This window comes from Scyliorhinus torazame, chromosome 7 (assembly GCF_047496885.1).
Source record: "Scyliorhinus torazame isolate Kashiwa2021f chromosome 7, sScyTor2.1, whole genome shotgun sequence".
Classification (NCBI taxonomy): Eukaryota; Metazoa; Chordata; class Chondrichthyes; order Carcharhiniformes; family Scyliorhinidae; genus Scyliorhinus; species Scyliorhinus torazame.
In genome coordinates this window covers 145,234,966-145,249,060 of record NC_092713.1, presented here as the reverse complement: position 1 = coordinate 145,249,060, position 14,095 = coordinate 145,234,966, and the positions used below count along the sequence as shown (strand labels likewise).

Below are 14,095 nucleotides of genomic sequence, written 5' to 3'. Positions count from 1 at the left end.
TGCACACCAAGATCTAGATCATTAATATATATCAGGAAAACCAAGGGTCCCAATGGGGAACACCACTATAAAGACAGGTCATAAAGGACATAGCTGCTAGACTGGAACTGCAGCAGATGGAAAAACATACTTAATCTCATCCTCATCAACCTGCCTGCTGGAGATGCAACTGTTCATGACAGTATCTGTAGAGTGACCACTGCACAGTCCTTGTGGAGACAAAGTCCCGTCTTCATATTGAGGATACCCTCCATCATTTTCTGTGGCACTACTTCTGTCGGATAGACTTCAGCAGATCTAGCAACTCAGGACTGGACATACATGAGGTGCTGTGGGCCATCAGCAGCAGCAGAATTGTACTCAACCACAATCTGCAACCTCATGGCCTGGCATATCCTCCACTCTACTATTGCCACCAAGCCAGGGGGTCAACATTATTTCAATGAAGAGTGCAGGAGAGCAGGCCAGGGGTAACACCAAGCCTACCTAACGTTGAGGTGTCAAGCTGGTGAAGCTACAACACAGGACTACTTGTGTGCCAAACAGCATAAGTAGCAAGTGATAGACAGAGCTAAGCGATTCCACAACAAACGCATCGGACCTAAGCTCTGAAGTCCTGCCACATCCAGCCATGAATGGTGGTGGACAATTAAACAACTCACTGGAGGAGGAGGCGCCACAAATATCTCCATCCTCAATGATGAAGGAGCCCAGCACATCAGTGCAAAAGACGAGGCTGAAGCATTCGCAACAATCTTCAGCCAGAAGTGCTGAGTGGATGATCCATCTCGGTCTCCTCCAGCACCACAGATGTCAGTCGTCAGCCAATACAATTCCCTCCGTGTGATATCAGCTGAAGGCACTTGATTCTGCAAAGGCTATGGGCATTGGCAATATTCCAGCAATAGTACTGAAGACTTGTGCTCCAGAACTTGCCGCACCCCTAGCCAACCTGTTCCAGTACAGTTGCAACACTGGCACCTACCCGGCAATGTAGAAAATTGCCCAGGTATGTCCTGTAAACAAGAAACAGATCAAATCCAACCCAGCAAATTACCACCTATCAGTCTAATCTCCATCATCAGCAAAGTGATGGAAGGGGTCATCAACAGTGCTATCAAGCAACACTTACTCAGCAATAACCTGCTCACGGACTCTCAGTTTTGTTCCGCCTAGTTCACTCAGCTCCTCACCTCATGACAACCTTGATTCAAACATGGACAAAAGAGCTGAATGCCTGAGGTGAGATTCCCTTGACATCATGGCAGCATTTGACCGAATATGGCATCAAGGAGCCCTAGCTAAACTGGAGTCAATAGGAATCAGGGGGAAACTCTCCGTTGGTTGCAGTCATACTTGGCACAAAGGAAGATCGTTGTGGTGGTTGGAGGTCCATCATCTCAGCTCCAGAACATCACCGTAGGAGTTCCTCAGGGTAGTGTTCTAGGCGCAACCATATTCAGCTGCTCCATTAATGACCTCCCTTCCATCATAAGGTCAGAAGTGGACATGTTTGCGGATGACTGCACAATGTTCAGCACCATTCGTGAGTCCTCAGATAATGAAGCAGTCCATCCAAATACAGCAAGACCTGGACAATATCCAGGCTTGGGCTGACAAGTGGCAAGTTGCATTCCAGCCACACAAGTGCCAGGTAATGACCATATCCTACAAGAGAGGATCTAATCATCCCCCCATGACATTCAATGGCATTACCATCGCTGATTCCCCCACAATCAACATCCTGGGGTTACCATTGATCAGAAACTGATCTTGACTAGCCATATTAATATTGTGGCTACTAGAGCAGACCAAAGGCTAGGAATGCTATGGTGAGTAACTCACCTCCTGATACCCTCCCCCAGCCCCCATAGACTGTCCACCATCTATAAGGCATAAGTGAGTGGTGTAATGGAAGACACTCCACTGGCCTGGATGAGTGCAGCTCCAAGAACACTAAAGAGGCATGATTTCTTCCAGGACAAAGTACCCTGCTTGATTGCTACCCCTTCCACAAACAGTCAAACCCTCCACCACCAATGACCAGTGGAAGCTGTGTGTACCATCGACAAGATGCACTGCAGTACTTATCAAGGTTACTTAAACAGCACCTTCCAAACTCACGACCACTACCATCTCGAACGACAAGAGCAGCAGATATCTGGGAACCTCACCACCTGGAGGTTCCCCTCCAAGTCACTCACCACACTGATTTGGAAATATACCACCGTTCCTTCACTCTGGCTGGGTCAAAATACTGGAACTCCCTCCCGAACAGCACTGTGGGTGAACCTACACCTCAGGGATTAAAGCTGTTCAAGAAGACATCTCACAACCATTTTCTTAAGGGCAACTCGGGTTGGGCAATATATGCTGGCCTAGCCAGCAATGCCCACATCCCGGAAAATGAACAAAAAAAATAACCTTTCCACCTGCCTGAAAATTATCCACACATCGTTGCTCTCTGTTAAAAGAAATAGGGATGGAGAAAGGAGAAGAGATGCCATAATCTTCCCAAGATATGTGGTAGGTTATTGTGGATTGCACAATGGAAAATGTGACTCCCTTACTCGTGATAGGTGCCAGGACTGGCCGAGAAATTACACATCATTTAGATCAACATCAGTAATGAGCAAGGTTTTAGAAATAATAATCAGTACAAAATTGAATAGATCTTTACAGAGGTTGGAGTTCATTAGGGATGACCATAAAGACGAGATTTGTAAAAGGCAGCTCGAGCTTCGCTAATCTAATCACATTATTTGATGAATCAACAGCATGACACAGTGGCATAGTGGTTAGCACTGCTGCCTCACAGCTCCAGGATCCCAGGTTCAATTTTGGCCTCAGTTTGCACTTTTTCCCCATGTGTGCGTGGGTACCCTCCGGGTGCTCCAGTTTCCTCCCACAGTCCAAAGATGTGCAGGTTAGGTGGATTGACCATGCTAAATTGCCTCTTAGTGTCCAAAATGGTAGGTGGGGTTACACTGTTACGGGGATAGGGTGAAGCCATGGGCTCAAGGAGGGTGCTCTTTGCAAAGGCAGGTGCATACGTGATGGGCCGAATGCCCTCCTTCTGCTATGTAAATTCTACGATTCTATGAACAGCAAATGTTGAATGTTGAAACAAATATGGTGGATGTTGCTGATATGGTTTTTAAGAAGCGTTTGACAAAGCACCTCATAAAAAGCAGGTGAACAAAATTCAGGCTCATGAATAGGAGAGTCATTGGGCCTGATTTAACGAAATGGAAACAAAGTCCCATAGCGATCGCGTTTAGCCAAGTGTTTCCTAGTGCTCACATTAGATAAGGGGCCTCAGAGGGGAACGCACGGTCAAGGCCGCACATGGACCTATTTTCCAAATCTCTGAAGCCCCCGAAGCGACCCCCGAATCCACCAAGCCCCAATGCGCTATTGGACAGTCTCCCACTGCCCCTGCAGCCCCCCCCCCCCCCAACACCTGTGCAGGGCACACCCCAGCCCGATCGCATCCATGCAAGAAATGCCAGCTTCGTGCCTTGGCAGTGCTAATCTGGCACCCTGGTTGTGCCCCGACAGCTGGCTGTGCCACCTGAGCACCTTGGCAATGCCAGGGTGTTACCTAGGCTGTACCCCTGCCAGGTGTCTGTGTCACCTGATCATCTTGGCAGTGCCAGGCTGGCACCCAGGTGGAACTTCCAGGGTGTCAGGATGGCACTGCCAGGATGCCCAGGGTTCACTGGCCATGCCAGTGCTTTTCCATCTGGTTCCCATTTGTCAGGACTGTCATGATAGGCAAACATGCAGCTAATGAACACATAGAATCGGACACGACCAATGAGCAGTCAGGATACTCAGGGGTGGTATCTCACTATAAAAGGGATGAGGTACTCACACGCCGCCTCTTTCCACAGACCAACATCTACAGAGTGAGACAGGGTGTATCCTCAGCATCACACCCCAGCACGTGGCTTAGAGCAAGGCTGGTTCAGTTCGACTGAGTTACTACATTTGCAGAGAGTTACTACATTTGCTGATTAGCAGAGAGTCAAACTCATTGAGAACTGTGCTAATAGTTCAATAAAACACATTGATCTCACTTCAAAGTCTGGAGCATCTTTTACTCAAAACTGCATCAAGTGGCAGCTTATGTTATTCCAAATTACATAACAGAACAGGGACGAGTGCTAAATGGCGCTTGCCCGAGGTCTCCAAGATGAAGGGGATAGATCCCAATGCCTCACATACCTTGGGTACTCGCTCTAATCTGCTGATTTGCTAAAAGGTGACCCCGCCTATAATGAGTGAGGGGTCACGAACTGGATAGATCCTAGAAGCGGGGTCTCCCAGCTTTTACTGGCCAAGCTGCGCTACGGCAAGCTGCTTTTCGGGCGCAGTGTGGCTGCTGGATTGCGTCCATTGTTTTAGTTGATTAAAATTGTCTCAAGGACAGAAAATGAGTCATTGTAAATGGTTATTTTGCAGACTGGAGGATGGTATATACTTGTGTTCCCCAAGGGTCCTAACTTCCTCTGAGTGGCAATCAGTGTCAGATTTCCACTCCGTACCCAATTACTTATGTCAATTTTCTTCCAATCCAATCTCACCTGACCTTCTGACTCAGGCTGGGCGAGGTACTGACAGTGTAACTCATCCCCAAAGCCCAGCATTCAAGTCCAGCTCTGTTGAAGTGAAGGAGGACACACTTTTTTTTTAACAGCACTAGTTGCCATAATCCAGGTATGTATAAAGGTCCACTGAAATTTAAGAATGTCTTTGATAGGCCAGGGAGAACGTAGGTTTCTAAGATAAGTGGATAGAGTTTGGGGGGCTGGGGGGGATTGGATGTCTGGGTGAGGTGGGAATGTGTTCAAAGGTCAGTGGGTGTTCGGCATCGTGGGGCCCCTCCCGGGGGTGGACATCGAACCTCGGTTGGATGGGGTGGGGGAGAGTTGGATCTCAGTCGGCAGACAGTCAGAACTTGGTGGGAAGGGTAACACTCGGTGGTGGTGGGTTTGGGGTTGGATTGGGGGGAATTTGGGTTGGGCCTGCAAGTACGTTGGGCAGAGTGTAGGTTGGAGTTCGGGTCAGGTCGGTGGTCGGGTCGACTGAGGCCTACGAAGGAGGAGGTCGGGCTGGGTTGCATTACGCCTGCCATGGGGAAACAAGGGCAGCTCCTTGGGGCTGGGGCATGTTGTTGGACTTTGGACATGTGTGAGGGAGGTAGTCAGATTCACAAAGGGGGAGGATCCCCATGCTTGTAGGGGGAATCTAATGGGGACTACTGTTGTGGCGGGGTGGTGATGGTTAGCCAGGGGCTGGGGGCAAATTCCCTGGGGATGTTGGGGGAATCCGTGGGAGGGGCGGGGTTAAGTTGTCGGGAGATCCTGTGGGGCTGTCTGGGATTTGGGGGTCAATCCCATGGGGGAGTGGTTGGTCGGTCTTTGACTATACAATAGCTACACAGAGGTTTGAATAAGTGTTAATTCTTCAAACTTTTTCTGAGTAAATCTTGATGTAACCCTGGTGGTGCCATCCGAAGTTTGCAATTTAAATGGCACGCTTTGATGGCCCCAATGCAGCACAATTGCCCAGAGGAAGTTTGCAGTTCTGGCCAATTGCAGTGCAAACCCTTACCAGCTCCTCTTTGTGCTAACCCCCAATATGACGCTAGAGAACTCGGACGGTATGGCCCATCATAAATGCTTATTTTTTTCAGACTGGAGGATGATTGACATTGGTGTTTTCCAGGGGTTAGTGCTAAGCCCACTTATTTTTGCAACATGTAACTAACTTGGATCTTTGAATAAAGAATAGAACTTCAAAATTTGCCGATGATACAAACATTCAAACCCTCCACCACTGGTGAACAGTGGCAGCCGTGTGTATCATCTACAAGATGCACTGCAGGAACTCACCAAGGTTCCTTCGGCAGCATCTCCCAAACTAACAACCACTACAGTCTTGAAGGACAAGAGCAGCAGACACCTGGGAACCCCACCACCTGGAGGTTCCCCTCCAAGTCACTTACCACCCTTACTTGGAAATATTTTGGTGTTCCTTCACTGTCGCTGAGTCAATATACTGGAACTCCCTCTCTAACAGCACTGTGGGTGTAGCTACACCTAAAGGACTGCAGCGGTTCAAGAAGACATAAGAACATAGGAACATAAGAACTAGGAGCAGGAGTAGGCCATCTGGCCCCTCGAGCCTGCTCCACCATTCAATGAGATCATGGCTGATCTTTTGTGGACTCAGCTCCACTTTCCGGCCCGAACACCATAACCCTTAATCCCTTTATTCTTCAAAAAACTATCTATCTTTATCTTAAAAACATTTAATGAAAGAGCCTCTGATGCTTCACTGGGCAAGGAATTCCATAGATTCACAACCCTTTGGGTGAAGAAGTTCCTCCTAAACTCAGTCCTAAATCTACTTCCCTTTATTTTGAGGCTATGCCGCCCAGTTCTGCTTTCACCTGCCAGTGGAAACAACCTGCCCGCATCTATCCTATCTATTCCCTTCATAATCTTATATGTTTCTGTAAGATCCCCCCTCATCCTTCTAAATTCCAACGAGTACAGTCCCAGTCTACTCAACCTCTCCTCGTAATCCAACCCCTTCAGCTCTGGGATTAACCTAGCGAATCGCCTCTGCACACCCTCCAGTGCCAGTACGTCCTTTCTCAAGTAATGAGACCAAAACTGAACACAATACTCCAGGTGTGGCCTCACTAACACCTTATACAATTGCAGCAGAACCTCCCTAGTCCTAAACTCCATCCCTCTAGCAATGAAGGACAAAATTCCATTTGCCTTCTTAATCACCTGTTGCACCTGTAAACCAACTTTTTGCGACTCATGCATTAGCACACCCAGGTCTCTCTGCACAGCAGCATGTTTTAATACTTTATCATTTAAATAATAATCCCTTTTGCTGTTATTCCTACCAAAATGGATAACCTCACATTTGTCAACATTGTATTCCATCTGCCAGACCCTAGCCCATTCACTTAGCCTATCCAAATCCCTCTGCAGACTTCCAGTATCCTCTGCAGTTTTTGCTTTACCACTTATCTTAGTGTCGTCTGCAAACTTGGACACATTGCCCTTGGTCCCCAACTCCAAATCATCTATGTAAATTGTGAACAGTTGTGGGCCCAACACTGATCCCTGAGGGACACCACTAGCTACTGATTGCCAACCAGAGAAACAGCCATTAATCCCACTCTTTGCTTTCTATTAATTAACCAATCCTCTATCCATGCTATTACTTTCCCCTTAATGCCATGCATCTTTATCTTATGCAACAACGTTTCGTGTGGCACCTTGTCAAAGGCTTTCTGGAAATCCAGATATACCACATCCATTGGCTCCCCGTTATCTACCGCACTGTTAATGTCCTCAAAAAATTCCACTAAATTAGTTAGGCACGACCTGCCCTTTATGAACCCATGCTGCGTCTGCCCAATGGGACAATTTCCATCCAGATGCCTCACTATTTCTTCCTTGATGATAGATTCCAGCATCTTCCCTACTACCGAAGTTAAGCTCACTGGCCTATAATTACCCGCTTTCTGCCTACCTTTTTTAAACAATGGTGTCACGTTTGCTAATTTCCAATCCGCCGGGACCACCCCAGAGTCTAGTGAATTTTGGTAAATTATCACTAGTGCATTTGCAATTTCCCTAGCCATCTCTTTTAGCACTCTGGGATGCATTCCATCAGGTCCAGGAGACTTGTCTACCTTTAGCCCCATTGGCTTGCCCATCACTACCTCCTTGGTGATAACAATCCTCTCAAGGTCCTCACCTGTCATAGCCTCATTTCCATCAGTCACTGGCATGTTATTTGTGTCTTCCACTGTGAAGACCGACCCAAAAAACCTGTTCAGTTCCTCAGCCATTTCCTCATCTCCCATTATTAAATCTCCCTTCTCATCCTCTAAAGGACCAATATTTACCTTAGCCACTCTTTTTTGTTTTATGTATTTGTAGAAACTTTTACTATCTGTTTTTATATTCTGAGCAAGTTTACTCTCATAATCTATCTGACTCTTCTTTCTAGCTTTTTTAGTAGCTTTCTGTTGCCCCCTAAAGATTTCCCAGTCCTCTAGTCTCCCACTGATCTTTGCTACTTTGTATGTTTTTTCCTTCAATTTGATACTCTCCCTTATTTCCTTCGATATCCACGGTCGATTTTCCCTCTTTTTACCGTCCTTCCTTTTTGTTGGTATAAACCTTTGCTGAGCACTGTGAAAAATCACTTGGAAGGTTCTCCACTGTTCCTCAACTGTTTCACTATAAAGTCTTTGCTCCCAGTCTACCTTAGCTAGTTCTTCTCTCATCCCATTGTAATCTCCTTTGTTTAAGCACAAAACACTAGTGCTTGATTTTACCTTCTCACCCTCCATCTGTATTTTAAATTCCACCATATTGTGATCGCTCCTTCCGAGAGGATCCCTAACTATGAGATCCTGAATCAATCCTGTCTCATTACACAGGACCAGATCTAGGACCGCTTGTTCCCTCATAGGTTCCATTACATACTGATCTCGGAAACTATCACGGATACATTCTATAAACTCCTCCTCAAGGCTGCCTTGACCGACCTGGTTAAACCAATCAACATGTAGATTAAAATCCCCCATGATAACTGCTGTACCATTTCTACATGCATCTGTTATTTCTTTGTTTATTGCCTGCCCCACCATAATGTTACTATTTGGTGGCCTATAGATTACTCGTATCAGTGACTTTTTCACCTTACTATTCCTGATTTCCACCCAAATGGATTCAACCTTATCCTCCATAGCACCGATGTCATCCCTCACTGTTGCCCGGATGTCATCCTTAAATAACAGAGCTGCACCACCTCCCTTACCATCCACTCTGTCCTTCCGAAAAGTTTGATTCCCTCGGATATTTAACTCCCAGTCGTGACCATCCTTTAACCATGTTTCAGTAATGGCCACTAAATCATTGTCATTCACGATGATTTGCGCCATCAACTCATTTACCTTATTCCGAATACTACGAGCATTCAGGTAAAGTACACTTATGTTGGCTTTTTTACCTCTGTTCTGCATCTTAACACCTCGATCAGTAACCTCTCCTAAGTTATATTTCCTCTTAACCTTTCTCCTAATTTTCCTTGTCGTTGAACCCATATCTTCATGTAACAACCTGCCACGTCGCTTACCATTAATGTTTTCACTTCCCGTTTTATTTCTTTTTGTAGTCCTGGTCCTATTCACTGAGCTCCCCTCAGTCACTGTACCTTGTACTGTCGCCCTTTTTGATTTTTGACTATGGCCTCTCTGCCATACACTTTCCCCCTTACTGTCTTTTATTTCTGTCCCTGTTTTACTACCTTCCAACTTCCTGCATCGGTTCCCATCCCCCTGCCACATTAGTTTAAACTCTCCCCAACAGCTCTAGCAAACCCCCCCCTAGGACATCGGCTCCAGTCCTGCCCAGGTGCAGACCGTCCGGTTTGTACTGGTCCCACCTCCCCCAGAACCGGTTCCAATGTCTCAGGAATTTGAATCCCTCACTCTTGCACCATCTCTCGAGCCACGCATTCAGCCTCTCTATCCTGGCATTCCTACTCTGACTAGCTCGTGGCACTGATAGAAATCCTGAGATTACTACCTTTCAGGTCCTACTTTTTAGTTTAGCGCCTAGCTCCCTAAATTCAGCTTGTTGGACCTCGTCCCGTTTTTTACCTATAACATTGGTGCCTATGTGCACCACAACAGCTGGCTGTTCACCCTCCCCCCCCCCCCCCAGCTCACCTTCTCCTTCTGAAGGGCAACTCGGGATGAGCAATAAATGCTGGCCTAACCAGCGACATCCACATCCCGCAAAATAATTTTTTTAAAGTGCAAAACTTCGAGGAGTGACAAAGAGTGGGGATGATATAAATCACCTGCAACTTAAGCTGATAGCAGCGGAATGGGCAGACAACTAGCAAATGAAATTTAATATCGAGGAGTGTGAGGTAATACATTTTGACATAAGGGAGAGGTAATATAGACTAAATAACGCAGTTCTGAAGAGTGTGCAGGAGCAGACGGGCCTGGGGCTGCATGTGCATCAATCTTTCAAAGTGGAAGAACACATCGGGATCGTGGGTAGCAAAGAATATGGTAGCTTGGGCTTCATAAATAAAGGCATTAAGTTCAGAAGCAGGGAAATTGTGCTAAATCTTTATCAAGCTCTGGTTAGGCCCCGACTAGAACAGCTCTGCTCACCACACTTTACAAAGGATGTGAGGATGCAGAAGATTTGCCAGAATGGTTCCTGGGATGGGGGAGTCTTATTTGTAAGGTTTGGTTGGAAAAAGTGGCAATTGTTCCCCTGAGAGCAAAGGTGAGGGGCGATTTGAGAGATGTGTATGAGATTATGGTGGTTTTGCATGATGTTGACAAGGAAAAACTGTCCCCATTATGGCTCAAGGACTAGGGGGACAAAGTTTTAAGGTTTGGGCAGGAGGCGCAGGGGGAATGTGAAGAGGAACATTTTAATGCATCGAGTGGTAATGACCTGGAACTCAGTGCCCATGATGGGGTGGAAACAGCAACAATTAATGATTCCACAAGAAAACTCGACAATGTGGGAAATCGAGTGCGGAGTGGAATTGATTGGATTGCTCTGTGGGAAGCCAGCAGTACTTGATGGGCCAAAGAGCTTGCTTATTTGCTGTACATGACTTTCTGACTTGTCTTCCTCATCGGGATTTTGTGTGCATCAGTGTGTTTCCCTCCCATTTGAAAGAAGGTATTTTTGGATATGCCGACAGAGTAAGTCCCAAGCCTGTGTTCTGGTGCCCTTTCTGTTTAATTATCTGTTTCCACCAGTCATGGGCTTCTATTTGGTCCATTTTTGGGTTGCCCCTTTTAGCCTGGAAATGGTTGCTTGTCTTTGAACTTGGCAGGCAGTCACCCAAAGCTTCTGTGCCTAGGTTACATCAACAGGACTGGGATGCAGCCACGTGGCATTTGAGCGTGGTGTACCTTTCTTCGGTTCTGTGCAGCTCCCACAGAGTCCAGTTCTATGCGATGTTCGTTTCTGTGCTTTATCCACAGTAGATGCACAGCAAGTCAGCGTTGAATTCTCGCTCAGTTTATCTTGGTAACAAGTTTCAGGAGTTTTGAAATGCAAGGGGATAATATACATTGATTTAGTTTGAAGTCTATTGATGAAAATGCTATTTCAGTAATAACTCCTGGGAATTATTACACTCAGTCCATTATCTGTAAGTGGTAATACAGTATCCCGTCGAATGGAGTTTTGGAATGATGAATTTGTGGCTACACCAAGCTTGTTTGCTCTGCTTATTATGTGCCACGGCATCTTCCCATCAGAGAAAAAAATCTTACAATATTCCCAACAGCCATCTCCATAATTTTCCTTCTCTCCTTCTGAATCCAATCCAAGCCCCTACTTCAAGCAGAGTAAGGCCCTCTCTCCATCTGTCCCTCAGGTTGGTCAAATCGATTCACTTTAACCATGCCTCAGATGGAATCCAACCCAAAGCTAAGCTCATCTTTAAGCAAGTAATGTCCCACTTTTCCATGAGGACCACAGTATTTCATCCTCGCACTGTACGTCCACACACACCTCCAGCCCTGAGAATAAGCTGAGTGAGCACAGATCTGTGCACGGTAGCCAGGATTAGCAGAGTGCAACATAAACCGTATCTACAACTCAAACTATTTCCCTTGTTAATCTATTTCTGTTCTGTTAATGCAAACATATCGCACCAAATATCTTTCAATTTTAAGCATTTTATGGAAGATTTCCCTCCACAATGTGTTTGTGATTTTGTACTTGACACACTGGCACAATAAATCGAATAAAGAAATTCAAGACATCCCAAATGCTTTCCAAATGATTAACTACTTTTGTAATATGGGGAAACACAGCAGTCAGTTTGAACACAACAATGTGATAATGAGCATCCAGGCAATAATCCATCACACTCCTGACTTGTGCCTTGTCGATGGTGGACAGGCTTTGGGGAGTCAGGAGGTAAGTTACTGCTGCAGAATTCCCAACTTCTAACCTACTCTTGTAGGCACGCTATTTGCATAGTTGATCCAGTTTGTTTTCTGCTCAATAATGACCCTCAGGATGTTGATGGAAGGCGATTCTATGATGGTAAAGCCAAGGGGAGATGGTTGTATTCTCCCTTGCTGGAGGTGATCATTGCCTGGCATTTGAGTGCTGCAAATAGCACTTGCCAATTATTAGCCCAAGTCTGCATATTGTCCAGTTCTTGCTCCATGAAGGCACAGATAACTTACTTATCTAAAAAAATGGAAAATGGACCTGAACACTGTGCAATCATCAGTAAACACTCCATGCCTGACCCTTGGATGGAGGGCAAGTCATTGATGAGTAAACTGGGAGGGCGGCATGTGACACGGTGGTTAGCACTGGGACTGCTGTGCTGAGGACCTGGGTTTGAATCCCGGCCCTGGGTCACTGTCCATGTGCAGTTTGCAGATTTCCCCATGTCTGCGTGGGTTTCATCCCCACAACCCAAAGATGTGCAGGTTAGGTGGATTGACCACGCTAAATAGCCCCTTAGTTGGGAAAAAAAAAAATTGGGTATGCCAAACTTATTTTTAAAAATTGATGAAGCAACTGAAGAGAATAATCTTTATTGTCACAAGTAGGCTTACATTATCACTGCAATGAAGTTACTCTAGTCACCACATTCCGGCACCTGTTCGGGCACACGGAGGGAGAATTCAGAATGTCCAAATTAGCTATGGTTGGGCCTCAGACACTACCCTGGGGAACTCATGCGGTGATCTGGGACTGAAATAATTGACCTCCAACAACTATAACCATCTTATTTTGCGTTAATTATGACTGCCATCAGTGGAGAATCTCCCCATTTTCCCATAGACTTAAACTTTGCCACGGCTCCTTGATGTCACACTCAGTCAAATGATGCTGTAATGTCAAGGGCCATAATTCTCACCTCATCTCTTGAATGCAGCTCTATTTCACATCTTGTCACCAAGGCTGTAATGAAGTCTGGAGCTGAGTTGTCCTGATGGAACCAAACTGCACATTAGTGAGTAAGGGCTACTTGATAGCAATGTCGCTGATATCTTCCTTCATTTTGTTAATCATTAAGAGTACTTTGATGGGGCAGTAATGGCCAGATTGAAATTGTCTTGAATTTTTTGTTTTCATTGAACTTTTGGCTGTGGTTGATATTATATTCTGCTGAACTGGTTATCCTGTGTAGATTGGTAATATGCACAGTCAGCCCTTGCTAATGCACCTGAAGATTGCAGTTCCACAGATAATGCTAGCCTTGTACGATGGCACAGTGGTTAGCACCAAGGACCCAGGTTCAATTCCAGCCATAGGTGATTGACTGCGTGGAGTTTGCACATTCTCCCCATGTCTCCGTGGGTTTCCTCTGGGTGCTCCGGTTTCCTCCCGAAGTCTAAACATGTGCAGGTTAGGTGGATTGGCCATGCAAAATTGCCCCTTAGTATCTAAAGATGTGCAGTTAGTTGGAGTTTTGGGGTTGCGGGGTTAGGGCAGGAGGATAGGCCTAGGTGGGGGGCTCGTTCGGAGGGTCGTTGCAGACTTGATGGGCTGAATAGCCTCCTTCTGCACTGTTCTATGGATTCTGTTCTGTGCCTGACTGAACATGGGACACTGGCAGCCCTCGTTGAATGATGCCAGAATAGCCATTGGTGGCTCGTGCTGGAATTCGGCTTCACAGACACATGCAACCTTTATCAAATTATATTGTACTCTGATTCCAGTGGTACTGTCTGCTCTCAGTGGCTCATGGTGGATAGGCTACCACAGACAATGGCAGCCTGTTGGTACCTGACCCAAAGTTGCCATGCTGGCATTTATTATTACCCATCCCTACCCTCCTCTGACCTTGATGTCTGTGCATTTTCACCAAGATCACCACAGTGTTGGAACGATGGAAATGACTGGTTGATTCCCTTCCCAAACCTTTTTCCCTGGATGAATGATGCTGAGGCTAGTTTTATAATCCCTGCCTATACCCCAGCTGAGATGAGCGAACTCGGGACCTTCCTGGACTGCATAGCTCAGATTATGTG

General features: G+C 46.2%; 1 protein-coding gene across 9 annotated transcripts in view; it reads left to right on the top strand.

The window, feature by feature from the left end:
* LOC140426617 (BMP/retinoic acid-inducible neural-specific protein 3-like) overlaps positions 1 to 14,095 on the top strand; it is a 264,377-nt gene that overhangs the window by 181,414 nt on the left and 68,868 nt on the right. The window lies entirely within an intron of this gene.